Source organism: Melopsittacus undulatus, chromosome 5 (assembly GCF_012275295.1).
Source record: "Melopsittacus undulatus isolate bMelUnd1 chromosome 5, bMelUnd1.mat.Z, whole genome shotgun sequence".
Classification (NCBI taxonomy): Eukaryota; Metazoa; Chordata; class Aves; order Psittaciformes; family Psittaculidae; genus Melopsittacus; species Melopsittacus undulatus.
In genome coordinates this window covers 58,042,261-58,062,811 of record NC_047531.1, presented here as the reverse complement: position 1 = coordinate 58,062,811, position 20,551 = coordinate 58,042,261, and the positions used below count along the sequence as shown (strand labels likewise).

The window sequence follows — 20,551 nt, the reverse complement described above, 5'->3', positions numbered from 1 at the left end:
AATTTGGCAGTACTGCATGAGTTAAAAGAGAATACTGACTGCAGAACAGGCTTATTTATTGCAACAGCAGATGCAGAAGAAAAGCAATAGCAAATATACTTTGGTTTATAGTTTGTTCAGCACTCTTTAGCTCCTTTCACATTTTATGAGATGAATTACCAAAATTAAACATTTCAAAATGCTGAGATTATACGACACTTATAATAAAATCTTTAGCAGTATAAAATTCTTGGATTCAGACCAAGTGCTTTAAAGTCTTTTCCCTTCTGGTGCACGTGATGCTGACCTGTGTGTGTTATAGGAGATCTTAAGGCAAGGACTGTGCTCCATTTTACTATGCACAGAGCAAAGCAATGCAGCCTTCTTGGTTGCTTATCTGCATGGTGCCTCTTTCACTTCTGCAACTGAATATATTTCAGTTCCCTTCTAAGCAATGCTGCATATAATTCTGATTTATCCACTGCCTTTCTTTGGTAAGACTTTTTCGCATCTTGTGGAAACACAATTCAAGGTAACATTACTATAGAGGCACACACAGAAGTGCAAACTTGAATCCTGTTACTATTCACCTTTCATAAGCGCAGCATCTTCTTCCCTCCTTTCCATTCCAGTACCAGCACAGGATTTCTATGGTGAGGAGATGTAGAATAAGATGCATCTTATTTTGTTACACACTACTGAATTTCCTGGGAACATCCATTTCCTAGGGGAGCCCAGACTAGAAAAACATATGGGACTGACATTTTGAAATTGGGGAAAAAAACGCAACCTATTATCATTGGTGCAGAATTCAGCGTAGAAATGACAAATACTTGCAAATCGTCTCTGGCAACCAAGGCACCATTATGATGAGGAACACGAGTCTTGCAAACTTCTTGATGCATAAAAGATGTTCCAAAAAAAAGAAAAGGACAATAAGAAGTCCAAGGATTCTATGAATGGATTTCAGCACAGGAGCCAGAAGGAAAAAAAAAGAGCTGGAAGAATGCTTGTGACAACTTGTGTCAACTTTCACTCGGTGTTTAGATTCAGAGGAGTTTGGAACAAGAAAAACAATGTACAGGAAAATTTGCTGCAAATTGTGCAGAAGGAAACAGACCTCTGAAGAACATTAGAAGTAGTGGTGGCTTCCTGGAGGTCCCCACTGCACCCTTTCCAGAAAACAGGAGTGCTTTTCTGTCTTCATTTGCAAAGATAGGTGCATTTAGCAGATAAGGTGCACTGTGACAGAGTTATGCTGAATAAGTAAAAATTACCATGCAAAAATTAGCAGAGGCATCCCACTAAAGTTTTTGTTTTCCCTTAATAACACAAAAACGTTAACAAAGATGCAGCTCTTTCATATCTTTGGCTACAACACATGAATTTTTCAGCACTGTATTATCTCATTTGAGAAAGAGCAGGACAAATCCCTCCTCCTGTTTCTCTGAGCTCTGAGCAGTATAGACACCTCCTCCTTATCATGGATTTTGAACAAGACATGATGAACATCTGCCACTTGCAGCTAATATTGATCAGAGTGTTTGTAAGGCTCCTCCACCTGCCATTCAATTTCCTAACAAAGCCTTCTTTATTATTCTACAGTTACTCAGAACAGTCATACAGTTCCTTTCTCCAACACATTTGCCCAGCAAAAGGCATCATTAGCCAGAGAAGCAAAAAGATGTCTGGATCTCCCAGAGTGACAAAAGGAATGGATGCATCAATAACATCTATTGCAGTCTGAGGAGCAATTCATATTTTTGTTGCAGTAAATAAGGCTGAATTTCTAAAAAACCTGTCATCAACTCTTATATATCGTTCTGCATTAATACCTGTGAACTTTCCATAGTAACCAATGAGGCTTTGCAGAAGCTTAAAAATACCTTTTTTTCCTATTTATGAAACCTGACTTTGAGACTGAAGTATAGGCACATGTGTCCAACCACTGCTTCCAGCACAAATCAGGGTCAAGAAGTTTCCAAATCTTGAAGTATTTTGAAAGTGCTGCTCTACTGGTTATTTGTTGCTGAATATTAAAACTGTAGTCCGTACAGATGCTTTGCAAAATTTACCATCCTAAAAGTCCCAGCATAATTAGTCTTCTTTCCAACCAGCCATGGGAATTACTAAGTTTCCACCTCCTCCTTTTCTGCCAGTATTGGTACACCACCATTGTGTCTCTTTCTAATTCCTTCTCAGGACACTCCACTGTTGATCTCTGTTGTGTTTCCTCCATACAGCTTGGCAGCCATTTGAGATAGTGGTAGCTTAACACCAGTGGAGTCCTGAAAATAGCTACAGAATAACAGCAGAATCGCAGTAGGTTCCTATATTCTGCAACTGATTTGGGGCAATCCCAAATGCAGAAGAATAGATTCAGAGCAGCCCTGAGGAAAAGGACTTGGGGGTGCTGGCTGATGAGAACCTCAACATGAGTAGGCAGTATGTGCTTGCAGCTCAGAAAGCAAACCGTATACTGGGCTGCAACGATAGAAGCATGGCCAGCAGGTCGAGAGAGGTGGTTCTCCCCCTCTACTCCGTTCTCATAAGAACCCACCTGGAGTATTGTGTGCAGTTCTGGTATCTTCAACACAAGAGGGATGTGGACTTGTTGGAGTCCAGACGAAGATCAGAAAAATGATCAGAGGGTTGGAGCACCTCTGTTATGAAGACAGGCTGAGAAAGTTGGGATTGTTCAGCCTGGAGAAGAGAAGGCTGTGTGGAGCCCTTAAGCAGCCTTCTAGTACCTAAAGGGGGCCAACAAGAAATCTGGAGAGGGACGTTTTACAAGGGCATGTAGTGACAGGACAAGGGGAAATGGATTTAAACTGAAAGAGAGTAGATTTAGATTACATATTAGGAAGAAAGGTGGTGAGACACTGGCACAGGTTGCCAAGAGAAGCTGTGGCTGCCCCATCCCTGGCAGTGTTCCAAGGCCAGGTTGGATGGGGCTTGGAGCAACCTGCTCTAGTGGAAGGTGTCCCTGCCCATGGCAGGGGGGTTGGAACTGGATGATCTTTGTGGTCCTTTCCAACTCAAACCATTCTGTGATTTGTTCCATAAGACAGTGGCCATGGAGCATTGCCTGGAAGAACACCTTCCCAGAACATGGTGGTAATCAATGCACAGCAGTGATTATGCAACAAATCACAGGGAAACCACAATGAATAGATTATACAGATACACATTTTTACTCTAGCTAGCACACATTGGTTATTCCCAAGAAAACATATTCTAAAAGGTTTTCCTTGTAGATATGGGAACAATTTCTTAGGAACAGTCCTGCTCAGTTATCAGACCTGTACAAAACAAATGAAAAGCACACGTTTCTAGAAACAAATAAGGTGACAAAATGTGGCTATGTAAGACTAATCTAATGAAAACAATTACACTTACTTACAGACAAGAAAATAATTAATTTTAAAACATCTTCAATCTTACGATGTCTACATGATGGCCTAGTGAATTATTCCTACTAGATTAAAGCAAAGGTGGTAGCAGGGCTATGGGTAACCTTCAGTAGCATCATCCAAAGAAATCTTCAGCCGTGTAGATTTTTTTCTACATTATTATTGGATTCTGCTGAAATTTGTGTTCATGAAGGGCTCAGCAAATGGATATGGACTAAGGGAAAGACTCCTCAGTAGTGGATTAAAAGAAATCACAGAATTCACTTAACAAACAGCTTCAACTCTAAGAAGTGCACCTTTTAGATTTATTATTTTTAATCTTTCTTTCCAAGTCACACTACTTGCTTTTAGTCAACAGGAAACTTTCCTAGGTATTAGATGTGTCAACAATTACATTACATATGTAAGTTACTAACATAATGGGTACTTCTGAAACCTAATGCTTTATACATAGCTTGATGTGAAAATGTGAAAAGTATTAACTTTTGGAGAAATACATTATTTTTTTATATATATAGTCACCTCAATTTGATTAATATGTAGCTATATATATGGAGAATATGTTACAGTTGAATATATATGCAGAGAACCATGGAATTTCTCACATTTATAGGTGTTTATATTCCATTGTATGTTTTGTTTTCAAAAGAACATTGCCTTTGTTTGCATATGTCAAGAGTACTGCTGAAAACAGAACCTATGTTTATGCAGACCTGGGTCTTGCCTACAGTCAGAAGTGGTAAAGTTAATTCACAGAGCATTCCTGTTGTGGATATATGATATATAACATAAATATAATATAAATATAATATAAAATTTTATATGCATAAGGTAACATTTACTTGTTTTAGGAAGAAGAATAAACTATGCCAAGACAAGGCACTTTACTGTTAGTAGGATGAGCGTATTGCACTTAGCTGTACTAGTATTACACTTCAATCTTAAGATGCATACATGAAGAAAAAAAACATCACGCCATTAGACAAAGTAATTATGCCAGTGCATTCTGTGATGAAAACCTCTCTTTCCTATCCACTGCTGAAATAAGTAAATTCTCACGTGGTTGATTTCACAGCAAAAGTAGTAATAGCTTGTGCACTGGAGAAAGTGGTAATGAAACACCGAGATTGCGTGTTTGGAGAGCTGAGGATGCCAGTGCAAGGAGAGACACTGGAGAGCAGCAAAGGCAGTGAGTAAAAGTGCTCTTTTTGTCTGTTAGCTGAGATGATGAGGTCCTTTGTGTGGCGCTGGGATTACACTAAAAAGGGAGAGTTAGGGCTTCTGTTTTAACAGGCCCCTGTCCCAGGCTGTCTGCGGTAGAAAGAGATGACAGAAACAATGTGGTTTGTGCGAGTTTCTGACAACACAAAGACAAAAGAAAAAAAAAATGCTTTTTGGGCAGGTGAAAGATCTCTACTTCTCTACTTGACAAGGAGAGTAAGAAGTTGCTTCTGTCAAAATTACTTACAACCCCTATGCATAAAAACAAAATGTGCCTGTATTTTGCAAATGAAGAGAGAAAAACCAAGGAAACACCTCCTTCTGTTCCATTGGGCTCTGTTCCAAATGGGGCATGGACTTGGAAAATCCGTGTAATAGTAACAGCAACTTGTTCATCGAAGGAGCAGCATCACCATGGGAAAGCCATACCTAAGCACAGGGAAGTGCTGGCCAGGTCAGGGGACGCTTTTGCCACCCGAAGCTGGGCCTGGCAGGACAGGAGCACAGTGTCCTAGGAACCAGGGAGCCATAGAAGTGGTTTCCAAACTTTGCACCTTCAGAAACAGATGTTCTCATTAGAGAAGCGATCCTGTCAGTCCGAGTCCTTCTGTTTGCAGCCTGTAAGGGTGGGAAAAAATAGAGGGGGGAAAAAGGGAAGGATAAGTGGGGATACAGCGTAGGGGTGCCTTCTCGGGGAGTGAGGCTAGCAAAGCTGGGGCCGTCTTAGGAGCGGAACAGCAGACGGCGACAGGGGCAGGGCAGGGCGCAGTCCCGCTGCCCCGGCCTGCGAGGGGAAGGAGGCGCTGTGAGGAACTGCTGCCTGTGTTGAGTTTCGTGGGAACCGCATCCAGCCCTGAGCAAAACGCCGCGGCAGCTGTCCTGGCTGACTGACAGCCGCTTTCCGGGAGGACATTCCCTCCCCGGACGTTATAGCCCATAGCCGGAACGGCCTGAGGGTGGCGTGAAGGAAGTCAGACAGGGTCGCTTCGACCTGGCGGGGGAAAAGAACCCAAAAGAGCATCAATGAGAGTGGAACATAATAATAACAAAGAAATCAGCCCAGTACTTCAGACCTGCGGAGGTTTAGTGGCCAGCAACAGGTGGCTGGAAGTGGAGCGCGTTTATGGCTTGCGTTCCCTGGAGCGGCGCGCTGGGCAGTGAGGCGGCCCTGCCTGCAGAGAGGGGCTGGAGTCCGCGGCCGCATCCGAGCGACGGCAGCAGAGCAGACCCCGGCTGAGGACCGCACAGCAGGCACCGCCTCCTCCCGCGCACCCCGTGCGGGCGCTGTCGCCTACAAGTCCCGTCATGCCCAGCGCCGTCGCGTCGTTGTTGTCGCGGCTCGCGCCCCCTCCTGCCCGCCCACTGTCGGCGGCGCAAGCGCAAGGGGAGGCGGCGTCCGGGGCAAGTCTCCCTAATGTAAGATGGTGGCCGGGCTGGCAGCGGAGCGCCCCGAGCTCGGAGATTACTCGTCTCTCGCGTAAAGGTCGTCGGAGCAGCCACCCAAGTGCCCGGCCGGTCGCCGCCGCAGGTCCCGCCCCAGGAGCGTTGCTTCGGTTTTCTCTCCCCCGCTTCTCTCTTTTCTCGTCGCCTCTCTCCTTCCCTCCCCACCCTTCTCCTTTCCCCTCGCCTCCTTTCCCGCACGCTCACCCACCCACTCGCCCGCCCCCGCCGTGCCGGGCAGCGTGAGGGAGAGCCGCGCACACGCACCGCGGGCCGGGCAGCGAGGAGGAAGGCGGGTGAGTGCGAGCTGAAGGCCGGGCTGGGGAAGGAAGGAGGGAGGGAAGGAGAGGCGAGGAGGGGGGGGGGGGGAGCCGGGCCGCTGTGACTACGAGAGCGCCGAGGCTTCGCTGGGACGGCGAAGGCCTCAGCCCACCCCCCGGTGCCAGCCCCGGCGGCGGGGGAACGCGCCGGTCCGCTGCCGTGCGCGGAGGACACCGGGCAGTGTGGGGAGGGCGAGCAGGCGGCTCCTCCCCGGGGGGCGCCGGGGCCGGGGGCTCTCTCCATGCAGCTTCCCGGGGGAGGCTGTGTTTATTTCCTCCCTGCGCGGCGTCGGGGAGCCGCTGGGCCGGGCCGGGCCGCCGGCCGGGGGCGCGGGGTGTCGGTGCCCCCGGAGCAGCTCTCTTGTGCCGGGAGAGGCCGGAGCGGCTGGGAGCGGGGATCGCGGCGTGATTCACTTAGGATTTGCGTGGAAATTTCCTCTCTCCACTTCTTCCTCCTCCCCGGAGCCAGGCTCCATTTGTTCTTGTAATCTGCACTTTTTTTTTTTTTTTACTGAGAGAGGCAAACAGATGGTAAATGGCAGCCTCTTATATTTGGTGTTATTTTGGACGGTCCGTGTAACCTCCCGAGATTTGTGTGTCAGTAAAATAACCGGTACGTAACTTTCCGTCTCCTACTTGCAAAATCCTAGAAGCTCTTTGCATTTTGTGCGTTAGCAGAAGCAAATGACAAGGCTGCATTCAGGCTCTCATCCTACTTCCAGCGACGGTTGTACAGCTCTATCTGCCAGTCTGAAAGTGAGCTGCTGATGCCTTCATCTGTACAGTAAAAGGGGAGGGAAAATACACTAGATAGTTATCTTAAAATGCGTTGTTACTGTACCTGAAAGGATTTAATTGTCCATGGCTTATGTATTTGTGTCAGTATGGTGATATCAAGTACGTAGTTCATAGGAGAAGCAATTCTCTTTAGAGCATATGTTAATGCAAGCAATGCCCATCAGCTAGTTAAAGCTGTGGAAACTCGGGGCCTGCAGATATTAGCTTACTTCTGCCCAAAAGTTCTAGAAGTTAATGTTGGCCAATCACATGTTTACTGAGCCTGTACAGATTTTTAACTTGCTGTGTTTTATTTGTGTGTATTTTGTTTTGGCTTTAAAATGCCTTGACTCCAGCATCCTTTTATTTTGACTCCACGTTCTTGTAAACATGGTGACTGGCACTAACAGAAGAGAAGCTCATACCAAGATACAATACGTAGAAGAATAAAATACCTTCTAGACCTTTTCACTCCTTAAAAAAAAAAAGAAAAGGAAGAAAATAAAGTAGGTATTTGTGAAGAGCAGAGACTAAAATAGCAGTTTGTCTTGAGAGGGTGAAATGGTTTCATATGGCCTACAAATACTCAAATATACTTCTAGTTTCTTAGCATCTAATAATGTAGCAAACTAGTGCATGATCTAAGATTTGTTATACCTTAGGCTTTTGGGATTCTGTGATGGTTTCCGTTTCATAAGCAAGACAAACACATGCAAGCATTTAGAAATGCTTAGCAGTTGAACTTGGCTGAATTGAAACAAAGTTCATTTTAGGGGAAGAGATTGTTTTGGAAAGGGAATGCAACGATAAAATCAGCTCAGCTTTTAACTTGCATGTTTCTCCAGGTGCCTCTTAATTAGCTTTTCAAATGGATGAGTCTTGGAGGATCCTAACAACTTGTCCCTTTATAGAGAAAAGGTGGTTAGTGCCTATCAGGAATGGTGCTCTATTAATTTCTTGGTACCTTTTCTTCAGAAAGTTTAAGAACAGCTATATGGTGCTCACTAAATAAAATGCTTGGGTTAGTGAAGCTGGTGAGAGAATATACACAAGTGCATGGCTTTTTTGTTTAGTTAAAAATATTCATTATGAACAGGTACATGATGTCCTTCATGGCTGTTGTTCAGGAAAGTTAGGATATTCTTTGTAAATGAAATGTTTTGAAATCACTGACCATGATCTTAAGTGTGGGCCCTGGAGGCTTAACTCTGACAACTGTTTCTCAAAATTTTGCTTAACTCTGAAATAAATGAGATTGTTTGAAACAGACAGTGTTTTGTAAGGATAGGTAACTGCTAAGTGAATGGTTGTAGATTGTATCTTAGGCATTCGATGAGTAAATTTGTTGTTCTGTTAGGATTAGTCTGATCTATAGGCCTTACCACATGTTGGAAGCAAATTAATTGCTCAGCAAGACCGCTAGGATCAAGAGTTCTTCAACTTCCACATGGTCAATGGTATCTCAGGTTGTACAAACCACCTTTTGTCCTTGCTTGCAGCTATGTAATATTGCTGAGAACTTAAGTGCATGTGAAAGGCTGCATAACTTACCTTTCTTTAATGTCCTGAGTGTTTCAGCTCTTTAAAGATGTTGATGCTTTCTTTGCTTTCCAGTGTCTAACTTTCTTTCTGCATTGTCCCATTTCTATTGGATAGAAAGAGGGTGAGGAATCAGAGATCTGTGAATAAACAGACCCCCATCTCTCTGTTCTCCCCTCTTCTGGTTCTTGGAGAGTAGTCCGGGAATTTCTCAATTTCAGAAGATTGGTTAACATTTGTTAACATTTCAGCAACTGTAAACACTTGACAGGCTTGGAAAATGCAGTATAGCAGCAAAGAGTGTAGCATGGCATGAGATGCCCATGGCAGGGGGGTTGGAACTAGATGATCTTGAGGTCCTTTCCAGCCCTAACTATTCTATGATTCTATTCTATGATTCTATGCTGCTCAGACCTTCTGGGTCTTCCTGTAAGCAAACTGGGAGGGCAGTATAAGTATCTATCAGGAAATATGAATATAACCTCTGTAAGTAAAAACACGTATGTATTTTTGCATAAACTATTTAGGTCAGTTAGGTGCATATTTGTATCAAAATGGGTTTTGTTATGTCATGCCATAAACTTTGTGCTTGGTTTTGTCAGGTGCTGGTTTTCTTGTGTAAGTCTGAAAAGGGAATCCTTATAGTTTTCTTAAGAATTATATCACAGATTCTACTAATTTAGTGAACATTCAGAATACATATTTTTGACTGACTTATGAGACTGGCTACACCAGCTTAATGGAAATAATTTTTTAAACTAGTGATTTTCACATAGTATTAAGATCAAGTAGCTTTGGTGGTGGTATGTGTGGTTTTGGTTTTTTCTTTTTTTTTCCTTCCCCTTCACTCTTCTGTGAACATGACAACTCCAAGGTATTTCTTATAGGAATCTATCATTTTAATGGAGCTAACAATTGTTTCCTAAACGCATATGTACAAAATAACACATTCATAAGCTCTCATGCACGTGCTTTGACAAATTGAGAAAGCCTGCATCCAAAGCCATCAGGAGAATGCAGGCAAAGAGAGTGGCACTCCTTCTCATCACTTTCTATGTATCCTGAAAGCTGTGTACTGTGGTTTTATTCTGGAGCCGAACATGTTAGTGTTAATTTCATAATGATTAATCAAACATTTTTGTATTTTATTAGGACCTTCAACTGTTGCTGGTTTTTAAACTGGAGAAAGGTGTGTTGGGGTCAGCATAAGGGTTTGTTTTGTTTTTTTTTCTTTTAGTCACCAAGTTAAAAATCAAGGTGGATGTAGAGATCAAGCACATGTGCTACTGAACTTGGTGGAAATGGAGCTTAGGTCTTGGCTGAGGCTTGTGCCCTGAGCAGTGCTGTCTGCTTTTGATCAGGTTCTGGTTTTTTTTTTTTTCAAGGGAAGAAGGAAAAGCTTCAGCTGTCTGTGAATGGTCTTATAACATGCTGTGATCCCAGCATCAGTTTATTCTGTCTTGCAGCTATCTCAAAAAGAACAGATGCCTAATAGAAAATGGGTTCCATTTGACTGCAATTCCTGATACAAAGTAACTGTACTTCTAAGTGTCTTGGTTATGGGACTGAGGGTCCTCTACTTCAGCACAGTTCCTTGTACTGTCCCTTCTAGGCTGTAGGTGTTTTGCGCATCACAGATTAGCAGTCCTTGATTGCTGGAAGGTAACATTGCAATATCTTTTATTTGGTTGTGAGCATTTATTATTAGCATTAGGAATTTGGGGTAGTGTTTTTGTTTGTTTTTTTTTTTTCAAAAGAGATGAAGTGCATAGAGAGAAACTGAAAATGACAGCATGCTTCCCTTTCTTGACATTAAATTTCTTCTAATGAATTTTTCAAATTCTGAACAGAATCTCAGGAGCTTTGTAGGAAATGACCTAAAAACGTGATGGGAGTGAGTGTTCTCTGTGGTCTTCAAGCAGTGTTTCATCCCTGGTTTTACTTTGGCACATTTTTAGGCCTTGTTTGTGGTAGGCTGCATCTTAATCTTATGTTTTGGACTACTGAGCTCTAGACTGTGCCTTGCTTCACAGAAGGGGCATTTGGTTTTCCCAATGTGTGTTCTTAAATGGTTTCTTCCATGCAAGATTTGATATAGAGAAGTAATAACTTAAAGGGTAGCAATCTCTGTCATTGTAGGACAAAATACACTACATAGGAAGACTCACTACCAGTTTCCCAATTTAATGCAGTGGAAAAGTGAGAAGCTGGGCAATTTGTTTCAGGAGCACTGAATTCAACAGATGAGCTTTATTTGAAAGGAGGCTACATGTTCTGTTTTGGTTTCAAGTTTCTATGACCAATGTAGATTTGATGTGAATCCTGTTTAAACCATGTATGTTAATTTTAAATTGCAAGATCCCCAAGATCTTTTTTATTTTTAATCACAAGATTGGTATATATTAATTTTAAATTGCAAGTGTGAAATACTGCACTTGAAGGTGGAGTAATATTGTTACTTCTAAGCCCATCTCCTATTACATGTTACAATGATACCATCTTTTTAAAAAACGAACAAATTTTGCGTGCAAGAACAGGAGGAAGTAATTCAGTAATATGTGCTTTGGAGCTGCCTACCTGAGGGATTTTGTTATAGAAGTTTTGATGAAGGTAATGTCCCAGACAGGGGTGCATGTGATAGCTCTGTTATTCAGAGTTTCCGTTTTGCAATACAGCCTAGAAATTTAGAAAAATAGGATGAGGGAAGAAGTACATGGCACAAATCATTAGATGTGTGAAGAAAGTGTTCATCTATTTTTTTTCTTCGTTCTTTTTCTATCCAAATATAATGAGCGATGATAGGTATATGTAGCTACAGCTGTGCCTGTCAAAGATGTAAAACTTCTACACCATCTGTAGAAGTTACCTTGGACTGCTGGATGTTGCAAAAATAGAAGCTACTCTCTTTGAATAGCTACTGCTCCATTACGTGTGACTTCTTCCTTTTTTTTTTCTTTTTTATTGTTGAATGAAATCTAGAATTAGTCTTCAGTATCTCATTCATAAAAAAAGTGTCCTCTGAGATCTCCTAAACGAGCATACAGTGAAAAGCCTGAGCTTGCTAGGTCAAAATCAGTGTTTATAGGTCAACTTGAGTGACAGTTAATTTGAATGCATTTCCCCCAATCAGTGTGAACTGTAGGGGCCCCTAAACTGTTGGAGTTATGTTAAAAGCACTGGTCTGAATGAGAGAGGCCCAGCAGCATTAATCCAATTTGTCTTAGTGACTTAATCTTACTGCCATTTATCATATAACTGCTGCTGCTCTGAAGGAACCTGCTTGCATGCACTTCTGTTGGTTGTTGAGTAAATTGAATCCCTTAACCTAAGAAGGTAAGCTTTTGTTTTATGAAACTTCATCCTAGGTTAAGGGTCAAGGAAGTTGTAACTGGGGAACCACATTTGATTAATTATATCTTCTTCCCATCTTTGAAAGTTTCCTTGCTAATACTTTCATTTAATAAAACATGTATTCAACATTAATGCTGTGGTTTCAGAGTTAGTGGCAGACTGGTTTTGGAACATCAGGTGGCAAGCCTGAAACAAGGATGAGCACTGGTTTTCTTTTATATAACTGTTCGTGTACGTTGAAAATATGGAGGAACAGCTGGAGAGTTTAAGAAAATACCAGCTTTTATACTCATCAGGCTGTCTTCTGCACATGGGTAGTGTCACCTTCTGGCTGGATTACAGTTTCATTTTTGTCTTGAATAGTGGTTATACTTGGAAGCATGCTTCAAGGTAGGTCTGTTCTCATGTTCTCACTAGTGTAGTGGCTTTCTACTCTAATTGAGCCCTTTCAGAGCCATTAATTTCTCAATTATTTTGCTCATGGTCTCATTCTGATTTAACCTTGAGGCTCGTGATTCCCTGGGGGTGGAGCAGTGTCATACCTTGTATGAGAACTATTGCTTTGGTTACTACTGTATAAATACATAGCACACTGAAACTTGGTAAGAACCAGCTGTGTTGTGTGACCATATGACTTTCTGACAGTGTTACGAGAATACCATACCTTAGGCAGAAACTGCTTAGAATTGGTTCTGTAGACAAGAGTATCTCTGTTATGGAAACCAGTTAACTGCTTTTGAGTTTGGGGATCAAAAAGAGAACTCTACACAGCCATCTTTCTAAGGAAGCCTTCAATGGTATGGCTTTTATTTTTTTAAGCTTAGTTATAAGGAGTATAAATAAAGAAAAAAATTGGGAAAATCAGAAAATAGGATCTTAAAAGTAAAAAAGCTTATTCTGTCTCTAGTTATCATTAATACCAGTTACCATGAGTCTTTTAAAATTCTTTGCACGTATGTATATTAAACTATTGAGTAGAGTCAAAGCAAAATTTGTTTTCAAACAAATGTAATTTGGTAGGACAAGGTGAGACAGGCAGGTTCCTTTTGGCACTTGCAGTACTGTAGTCATCCATGCTTAATAAATAAGCCACTTGCTGGTTGAGAGGAGCAACCAGCTGCTGTTTCTGCTGTGTGCCAACTCAAAGTGTGGTGAAGGTAACTTCCATAGAGGCGCTGTGCAGCATCTTTTGACAGTACCATTTTATTCTGAGACTTACAGGCTCAGGAAAGACCCCAGTGCATGAAAGTACAAGAAATAAGAAGGATTTGGTGTCACTGGTTTGGTGGTGGTGGTGTTTATATTTGGTTGTTGGGGTTTTTTATTAGCTATAAAGCCAGATATTAGAGCATCCCCTCAAACAGAGCTGACATCAGCTAGAGGAACTTTAGGTCTAATAGCCAGTTCTTCATTGTCTTAAGGCAGTTATTTGAATTTCATATGGGTTCTGGTTAGTTTGCCTCTCATGTGGTCTTATGCTTCTGTAAAGGAACTGTATTCAGCTGCTCTTGATCAGCAGAAATTTGGAACTGTCCCTGTTAGTATTAAAAAGTTACAGTGTTTAAAGAATATTCTGGGCAAGTGCATTTGTTGTCAACTTGAATTTCTGTGCTTTTTACAGCATATATTTGTCATAGTCTGACAGATTATTTGTTTGGGATTTAATTCAGCGCTCTGCACATATCAAATGACTTCATAACTTCACCTGCCTGAGTTAATGCAGCTCCATATAGCTGAGGTAGCAGTAGAAGAAATTTGTATAAAGCCAGTACTACAGATACTACTTAAGTTTAAAAACTGGTGCTCTGCTTTTGAGTATTTTACTAGATCGTTTCTTTTAGAATACTAAATTACTTTTCCATTTCTGCCCAGCCTTTTTAGAAAATGACCTGGAAAGCTGTTTCCCCAGGGTGCTTCTTAATGTTTTCCCTTCCCTTTTCTTCCTTTTTTTCTTGTAAAACAATTGCTTTGTGTGTGACTGTCTCTAGAATTTGTTTATGACAGCATACATGTTATCTTCAAGCAGTTATACATTCTGTTCCCCATTGGGATAAAGGTGCGTCCCTGAATGCAGGTCCTGGTCTTTCTCAGCTTTTGTTGTTTAGTAACAGATCCATATTTTCCCTGAAAAGTAGAAGCAGAAGGTTGTAGCTTGTGTACATAATATGTTGGAATGGGAATTAATGGTGTGAGAGAATATTGCATAAAGCAGCTACTTTTCTGGGTTTCTAGCAGGTGTGTGAAGGGAATGATAGATCAATTCTCATATCCTCTCCAGTGTTTCTAGGTTAAATGCTTGAACTCTGGTTTACTTTTCAAATAAAACTCAATTTTTTGTAAATACGAAATGGATATCTGCTGCAATACTGGAACACATTTTGACCAGTTTTAGACTGGACTATGTGTGAGTGGTTATATCTTCTTGTTGTTTAATCTGTGATTTCCTAAATTTTGTAGTTTTTATCCCATTGTGGGACACAACCTTCATTTGAAAGCAATGGTGCAATATTCTTACCTGGAGTCCTTACACTTCTATGTGTAGTTAAAATAAACTTTTGAATAATCTAAGGTCATCCCTCATTTCTGCCCCAAAGCAATAGAGTTTAATTTCTTCTAATGTAACTTTTACCCTTGGGACAGTCTAGTGATTGTAGTTTCCACATTCATCTTCATTTGTGCAGATTTCAGAATTTCTTATCTTTATTTGTCTAATAAAAGTGAACCATAATCAGTAATTTCTGAAAGTTGTTGCGTAAAATACTTAGGCTTGTAATTGAGCTCTGCTGTGTACTGATTTTTACGATTACACTCTTAATGGCTAGAGAATGCAGAATTAAGTGTAATCTACCTTATCAGAGGTATATTTTGTAAAAAAACTACACTGTATGTTGAAGTAGTAGAAAGGTTGGGAATGGAGTGGCCACTTCAGAAGTTAATTTCACCCTAATTGTGATTCCTAATATTTCTCCTTCTTGTCCCAGAAGTGTCTTCAGGAAAAAAAGTGAGCATGCGGGAGAGATTCTGTTCTGTTGTTTTGTTTTCCAGTTCTACATTTATGGGGTGGTGTTTCTCTCTGGTTGGTGGTGTCCCCCCCACTCCAAAGTAAAATTCTTAAGTATTCTCTTTAGAAGCCAGCAGTAATCCCATAGTGTGATTGAATGTGGCTGTGACATGATAGACATTTGTACTATTTTCTGGTGATACAGATGTCTGTGAATCTTCTTGAAGCAGCATCCTGTTCTTACCTGTCACAAGCAGCTGATGTCCTAAGCGTAGTATTCTTATTTTCTGTACTTGCACTGAACTTCAAGTCAGTGTTTTTCTTCAGCCAATAGAAGTGGTAGATCATAGGACTTATTTGGTAGTGCATTTTAATTAGATCTACTTTATGGTTTATCCAGCAGTTTTCTGTTAAAAATATAAATTGCTAAAAGAGATACTTTTATTGTCTTGAATTATGTTACAAAATTCCAGATTTTAGAAAAGCTTCAGCCTTTGCCTTTATCAGCATAAAACAAGAAATAAACCAGAAGCCCAGCTTCTGTCTAATTCCTGATAGTGCCACAGATTTGAACGCAGGATGTGTGCTGTATTTGCAGTCAACTTTACCTTCCAGGTATATATCATGAAAGCTGAAATGCTTCAGTTGTGCATTTTGATTTTTTTTTTCCCCCTGTCAGGCTTTGCAGTTACTAGCTACAGTTATAATGCTTTAGTTGCTTGTGCACTCTTGAAAAATTCTAAGAGTGAGTACCTCATGTAGGTCTTATGTCCCTTTAAAGTAGAAATGTATTAGATTTCTATTGTAACTTTACAGTCCCACTATATCATGTGGATTTACACACAGTACAACACACTTGTGTTGTGCAATGGCAGTCTTTAAAATTTAATAAAACTTAATTGTTTTGCATGTAATATTTCAAATGTAGGGTTTTTTCTGAGGGGGAAAAAGGCTGGCACACATCTTGATTACTGCTACAAGGTCTGAATTAAATCTTTGGATATATCTCTTCTTCAGTCCTTCCCCTCTTTGTCTCTGGGATTCATTGACTGACAAGTCATGGCATGGATTTTCCAGTAGTTAGCAATTCCTAATGTTACTTGCTTCGTCAAAGAGTGCATGTCTCTATCTGAAGAGCTGATGCTGTTCAGAAGTGTGTTGCCATTAGCCTGATAAATAACTTTGCAGGACTGGATAGAGGATTGGGAAAATTGATGTAGGAACTTTTGCTGTAATTATCAGTAAGGCACTATACCTTACCTGAAATCTACTTCAGATGCTGGAGTTCTTGTGGCTTCTTTGTTAATGTCTTTCACTTTTTAATGGCAACTTCATGGTTTAGGCAGCAGCCTTAGTAATGTACTGTTATTCTCCTTCCAGATCTATTTCTGATCTACGTGTATGCCCTTCCGCTCTGGGCATCTTTTTCCTATGTATCCAAGTGTATGTGTATTTATATAAGCCTGTAAAACCTCTGCTCTTTTGCACAGGAGATGCTGTCTCTTCAGGGCTGAAGAACTGTAGTGAGCCTAGAAAGGCAATGTACAACTCATTCAGCTTGTACTAGAACAGGCTTTAGTATGAGATCTTGGCTCCTGCGGTTGAATTTGGGGAAGTGCAGGGATGAAGATTAAAAGCCACTCTGAATCAAAACTTAACATTGTAATAGAAGACCTAAGTCTAGCATATGTGTATGATAAGTGTTTGCTAAAATTGTTCTGGTTGTTAGGAAAATGAGTTTTCATCCTGCAGAAGAGAAGTGTTTGGGAAGCAGAGGGAACTAATAATAACCTTCTGGTACCTATGGGCAGGCTATTGAGAGTACTGAGCCAGGATCTTTATAGCAGTGTGTGTGAAAGGCAGGCAAGAGACAGCAGGAATGCATTAAAATAACTGCATTTAAGGTGAATGCGTTTCACCTTGGAGTGGAACAATCACTGGGACAGGTGGAAAGTTCAACAGTCTCCATCCTTGGATGTTTTGATGCCCAGCTGGATACAGCCCTGAGTAATGTGGACTGAACTTGCTAACCTTGCTTTGAGTAGAAGGTTGACTAGAGCATCCTGGAGATCTTTTCCAACTGGAATTATTCTGTGATTCTGTAGCACAAAAAAAATCTTTATAAATATAAAGTTTTCTGTGTTGGGGCTTGAAAGTGAGCATCAGTGATGAGTCTGTATTAAAAGCCTTAATGTAGATAATATGCCTTCAGTGCACATGCAAGAAAGCTTTTGAACTTAAAGGTGTTTCTTGATGTAAACACCAAAGCTTATGGGTGCAATACAGAAGATCACTGAATCTCTCGCACTGTCAAAGGATGTTTGTTGTGTTCCTGCAGCAGCAGGAATAAAGTTGGGTAAAATTTTCAAAGTGGTAACTTTTCTGTACACTGTCCATGGTACTGCAGGTGCAGGCGTTGCCCTTCTGTAGTGGTACTCAGTCTGAGAATGTTCTGGAATGAAAGCGATTCAGTACTGATGTTGAGGTACGTTGTGTGTGTAGTGGGGTGTTATGGGTGTTTTTCTTCCTTGCTTTCCTGTAAAGTTTTACTTTTTGTTTCTCCTTTGGGCAAGATACTTCTGTTCAAAGCCTTAGGAATGGGGACAGCACTGTATGTGACTAAATGCTTGTTCCTGTAGTTGTGTGTCTGCAAAAAGTAGGAGAAACAGACTTTGTATTTGTTGGCTAAAAAGCACAATTTTACAGGAGGTAATCCAAAATAATTTCTGCAATTTGTAACTGCAACTTTGCTATAATTTGTCTTATGGCAGAACTTGCTCTCAATTTTCTGCTTAAACTAAGACTTTTAGGTAGCTTCCTAGTGGCAGGATTATGAATAGTCACAAATGAAAAATAAATTTAGATGTTAAACATTGTTACAGTGGTTCACAGCTTCTGCAGTCTCCCCTGGGAGAATGCAGGCGTTGGAAGAAATGTGGTCCTAGCATCCTAAACTTGTTTTCTTCATCTCTGCACTGTATCTATGGATAGTGTCCTTTGTGCTAGTTATTGTAGATTTTGCACATATTCTTTTTCAAGATTGTAAATTTTGTTTTGGTAACTAGAAAAGTGTGTTTAAACCCTTTATGTTGATATCGCTGTTAGAGGAAAGCTGAAGTACGTATAATTTTTCACTACCTTTAAAAACAAGATACTGATCAGTAATTTTCATTCTTTTGACTCCCTTATATTAACTTGTGATGGTTTAATGGCACTTTAAAATTGAAATTAGTTAGGGATTGATGACCCAATATAGGTGTTTGTAATCTATCCAATAACTTTATAGAATGCTCTAAAGAAAGAGAGTGTGTTTGAGAGAGCTTTTTGTGTGTCCAGTAGTAGTCTTCAGCTCTTTGTCAGTCAAACAAGTTCAGCAGGAGTAATATAAATCATGAAAGCGTACTTTAAATTTGGCATGTAGGAATATGAAGGTAGCTCACTCTTCAGGGCTTTTTTTATGGCTTCTACCCACAACTTGGTAACTAAGTGTGGTACAGTGAGGTACTGTGGGTACTAGAGACCTGGACTCTGAGAGGTATATAAAAAGTAGTTGACATGTGGTCAACACTGACCCTGAACTGGATCTAGGTGTCAGCCATAAAGTCAGAGTTCTAAAATATTCAGTTACTACTGGAGAAGGAGTGTTCTGCAAACAACATAATTTTGACATTGTTTTTGAAGAAGAGTGGAGATGATGGACAGGCTCTTTACCTAAATGTATCAGTTTTATTTTTTTTGTTCCTGGAAATGTTTAACAGAGCAATATCTTTTTTTTGTTGTGGTGAGTTGTTGCAGTGTACTTTCTGTATCATCAATAAATTATGTTTGGTAATTTGGCTGTTGCTAGATAAATTGAAAATAAAATTTAAATAATAATGCCTTTCTCCACATAGAAACGCAAGTGTAAAGTTTATCTGGAGTAAGGTTTTAGAGGAGGAAATCTACTTATACCATAAGCAGTTCTGCACTATAGTCCTTTTATAGACAATTAGTATGAGAGCTATTCCGGAAGATAAAATGCCTTTTAAAGGTTGAAAAACGTGCAGAAACAGCCCCTGTCTGTTTTGTGGAGAGTAGTAAATTCCCAAGCATTTTTCAATTCAAGCATGTCAGATATATATTTTTTTTCCTGTGGAAGGTGTGGTATGATAACAAATTCTAGCAGTACATGGCTGTAGTTTCACCTAAACACTCGGCATTATTTACATACCTGTGTAATGGATTTTGCCACCTACACCCCGAATTTGTGTTGAACTGTGAGAAAAGACTAAATGCAAGACTTGTAAATGCCTTTAAGTAGGAAGCAAATCCTAAAGTTGGGATGTTCAGCAACCATAATGCAGCCTGTTATGGATACCACATGATGACTTAGATATTTTGGGGATTTTTTTTGATCCCTTTCAAACTGATGCAAGATTCTTATTTTACTGCTCAGATACAGTATGCTAAATGCTTTCTTTTTCTCCTCCTTGTCTGAAAAGGCTCCGAGATAGCAGGTAACTTATGTGTTTTGTTCTAAGAGTACCTTAAAGACCTCTTTTACCCCTCCTCCCCCCCAAGTGTAGCTGTTGGTTTCTTCTGTTATGCCATAGTTGATCTTATTCAATTTACTTTCAGAATGGCTACCCTTGTTCTCTTGCTGATCACTGAGAAAGCAAGGGAAATGACCATTAATTTTAATACTTAGGCATACCCTGAGGACAATGTTTATATTAATTTCACAAACTTCTCTAATTCTGGTGAAAGTTTGGAACACCAGAACTTGGGATTGAGTGCTGAGTATACTGAAGAGCTTATTTATAACTTGCATTAATCAATAATTACTGAATTTTGGAAGTGTCAGATTTTATCATCCCATCACCCTGTATAAGGTGGGGGATGCAGAGGTAGTAACTTGTTGGCTGCCGAGATAGTATCTTGTGTTAAACCAGTATGCCAGTTTGTTATATGTGTTGGTCTAATAAAAGATACAATCTCAGCCTACAAACCTTGTGGCTGCTTTGGAGTGGAATGAATGCAAGAGTGTATGTGAGGCACAAGGATGTGTGTGGCTTTTTTGTCATTGGCAGCCTCAGGACTCTGCAGAGGTGTGCAGTGCTAGCAGGAAGACGAGTTTGCTTTCCCTTCATACTCACTCTAATCTTCTTTTGTGGCTGTTCTTGATATATGTCTTGCTGTGTAAGAAAAGCTGCTGTGGGCACATGCTTTATCTTTGATACCGACACCTCTGTTCGGGTGTAACAAAGTGACTTGTGACTTCATGTCACAAACCTTAATTTTGTGTAGTGATATCTTACGCTGTTTTGTATGCTGTCTATGATCTTAATCTGGGGAGAATATTCTGTGTGCTCTAGCATTCTTAGTCTTATGCATAGCTGTGTGTGTCAGAGAATTAAAACCCATGGTGGCTACAAATGTCCCTTTAAAAGTATTTAGAACAGTTTTCAGGCTTTCATTGAAACTATTTTCATATGAAAGTTATAAAAAAGCAAAATTAATTGAAAGGTGCA

At 40.6% G+C, this 20,551-nt stretch overlaps 1 protein-coding gene across 7 annotated transcripts in view; it reads left to right on the top strand.

The window, feature by feature from the left end:
- Window positions 1–6,009: 6,009 nt before the first annotated feature.
- CNOT4 (CCR4-NOT transcription complex subunit 4) overlaps window positions 6,010–20,551 on the top strand; it is an 82,616-nt gene continuing 68,074 nt past the window's right edge. For all 7 annotated transcript variants that reach the window (XM_034063079.1, XM_034063078.1, XM_034063077.1 and 4 more), the window contains exon 1: window positions 6,010–6,349. The gene's annotated coding sequence lies outside the window, so the exon portion shown is untranslated. The remainder of the gene's footprint in view (window positions 6,350–20,551) is intronic.